Below are 3,361 nucleotides of genomic sequence, written 5' to 3' on the forward strand. Positions count from 1 at the left end.
TTTCGGGGACTTCCTGAGACTTGCGAGTGCTCTACTTCCTGGGTCTTAATAAGTCCTCCATTTAGAACATCTGAATCTTATCAAGCTTTCCTCCTGGATGGAATGTTTCTATTCAGAAAAAAAATTCCTCTATAGTAGAGAATGTGGTAAATCCCTCAGCACACCATGTTCTAAATGGACAAAGCGGGAGTTGTTGCCAAGCTCCAGCAGGGGGCTGAAGTCATTCAGTCTAGACAAAGGTACATTACCCAAACCTGGGAAGGATGCACAGCAGGAATCTATATTTTGAGTAAGACTTCCTGGTGACTCTCAAGCCTTAAAATGCCTGTTGTAGGGGATCTTGTTGCTAAAGTCTTAGAAGACAATGTTTTTAACAAAGAGAATCATATCATATATATATATATATTGTATAAATATGTGGAGTTGGGTAGGAGTATGTGTGTGTACATGTGTGTGTGTGTGTGCACATTGGTAATAGGCTTGGGTAACTGACTGTGTCTCAGATGCCACACTAGGATCTTATTCATACCTCATTTGAATCATGTCCAAGAGTCCTCACTTTCCTGAGGAAGAAACGGAGACTCAGAGAGAGGAAGGAACTGTCTCGCAAACAGGCACAGCTGGAGAGGGTTGTGACCTGTGTTTGAACCACGGGTGAGCCCAGAGTCCACGATCTCCTCGGTTGATTGAACTCAGATGGGCAGGCTTGCACAGCAAGCGCCTTTGCCTCACTAGGACACCTTGCCAGCCTTTTTTTTTCTTTTCTTTTTTTAACTTTTCTTGTTTCTGTGATCAAACATCTGACAAGGAGGGAAGGATTTACTGTGGCTCCCAGCTTAGAAAGGAATGTGGCCTATCGTTGCAGGGAAGGCATGCTGGCAGGGAGGCATGAGGCGGCTGACCTCATTACGCCTGCAGTCAGGAAGTAGAGAGTGGACAGGAAGTAGGGATGGGCCATACGACCTTACGGTGTCCCCAGGCCCAATGACCCACTTCCTGTAGAGCTCTCACCCTCAGCTATGCCCCCACTGGCTGTCCAAAAGTAACCTCTTCCACTCCGTTCCAGTCAACACGGCTTGCGGGGCAGGGGTGAAGGGTTCAGAACATCACAGTTTATTTTCAAATAGGTTAAAAAGAAACAAACAAACAAGAAGCCGGTGGCTCGACCCATCCTAGACACAACGGGTACAGGAATGTATGGACATCCCTGGTGCAAAGAGAATGCCCATTGGAATGGGTCTGCCCATATCACTCACTCAACCTCAGCCACATCTCTGAGAATTATTATCAGCCACTTCCATACCCTACCTAAACTATTCATTCTGCTACTTACTGTCGCGCGTGAGGAATATGTTTTCTGAGGTTGTTCCATTGGGAGATCAGAGTTTTAAGTTATACTGCTTGCCGTCTGCCATTGAAAATAGTATACCCATTAGAGGAATGCGTAGTGTGCTTCTAATCCACTCTGTGGGGCAGGACTGTTGGGTGAGAGAGGTCCTGTGGTTCACGGGTCTCTCCATCGTTAGGGGACTTTTCAGAGCTTTAAAATGCTCTGAATATTTCTGAGGTTCGTCTCCCCGCACATTATTCTCGGAGCCCTGGGGATTTACTAGTCTCTTAAATACTTCTTGCAGAAGCCAGGGTCAAAAAGGAACAGATATTAAACTGCTTTGTGTTCAGTTCTATGGCTGGTCCTCATTCATTAGGGTTTTTTTTTTGTTGTTTTGTTTTTTTCTGAGACAAAAAGAGGTTCGTTTGAGGCTACCCAGAGGGAGGATAAGACTGAGAGGAACAGATGTTGGGGGATGAGGTTCCTGGGGGAATTTCTGGGAAAAGTGGGGCGAAGGGCACAACTCAGGCCTTTCAGTCAGTCCTGGGTCTGCACCCGGAGATGGAGCCTGGTTCTCCTCAGGAGGTTTGCCTGCCTCTTAGGGCAGATCCCACTTTCTCACTAAAAGACCTCCCTTGGGAGCAGCACCCAGCCATCATGAGGCTCGGGCCCAAGTACTTTCCTGGCCTTCTTGTCCCAGGCACATGGCATGGTGGCTGGGAAGCACAGCTTGCCAGGAGCCCCCACAGCCTGGCCAGCGTGTTTGAGTTAGGCTGGCCCTGGGCCACGTGGCTGGATTTCAGCCTTCTTGCCCCAATTCCAGGAAGCCTAGGATTGTGGGATCTGATCATTCCAATCACCACGTATGTCACCATCACGTTCTGTCCCTCTCAGGAGAACTTGTTTTTTATAGAGAGTGTCTACCTGTTGGTGGGACTCCAGGCTTCTTGTAGAGGGATAAAAAAAAATCCTGTTTTGGCCTTCGGGACTCCACAGATAAGACCCATAGATCTATCACCATTAACCACTTTCTTTCCAAGTGCCGCCTTCTATGTCCAGTGGGAAAGCACAGTTGGCATGGGGTGCCAAGCTTAACACTCTGGTAGCACCGTGAAGCTTCAGAGGTCCTGACCTACCACTGTGGCGTCGCTGCTCATCTGTTACTCCTAAGGGAGTAACTTAGCACAAACACAAAATCTGGAAGGGACTGAGTCCTCACTAGGGGCCAGGCCCTACACCAAAGTGTGCCTTGATGTTGTCACAGCGACCTAGTGTCTTCTCTCTCTCTCTCTCTCTCTCTCTCTCTCTCTCTCTCTGTGTGTGTGTGTGTGTGTGTGTGTTTGTCTTTTCCTTTGGTTTTCTGAGACAGGGTTTCTCTGTGTAGCCTTGGCTGTCCTGGGCTCACTCTGTAGACCAGGCTGGCCTTGAACTCACAGTGATCCACCTGCCTCTACCTCCCTGACTGCTGAGATTACAGGCATGGAGTGTCTTCTCCGGTTACAGAAGAGAGAAAACAAGGGCAGAAAGGGAAAGTGACCATGCTGGTCTTTTAGCCAAGCAGTGGAGTGGCAGAACTCGAACTCAGACTTCCTAGTGCATAGCCTGTAGCATCCTACATTGATGGTGGGTGAGGAGGTACCAGTGGGCAGGTGTTTCATAACCCCCTTCCCAGCACAGGGCCCAAGGGCTGAGAACTAAGAGCAGCTGACATCGCAGACTGCTGAGGCTGCGGGGGAGGGGCAGCTCTATTTGTTCTGCTCAGGTCGGAGCGCACACCAGAAGGCAGATGGATCTTAATACAGACTGTTGGAGAAGGGAGATGTATTTCTCCGAAGGAATGTCTCCCAGAGGAGAGGTTCATGAATCAGCAGTGTCGTCTAGAAGACGTTTCTAACACCCCCAACAAGCCAAGCCCAAGAAAAAGAGAAACAAACGAAATGAAAATAAAGGCAACACCAGCCTGGCAGGCAGCACCTGCTCTGCCTGAGAAATGGACAACTGGGAATAAAAGATGGAAAGGTTTTCCAAGGC

Source organism: Meriones unguiculatus, chromosome 6 (assembly GCF_030254825.1).
Source record: "Meriones unguiculatus strain TT.TT164.6M chromosome 6, Bangor_MerUng_6.1, whole genome shotgun sequence".
Taxonomy (NCBI): Eukaryota; Metazoa; Chordata; class Mammalia; order Rodentia; family Muridae; genus Meriones; species Meriones unguiculatus.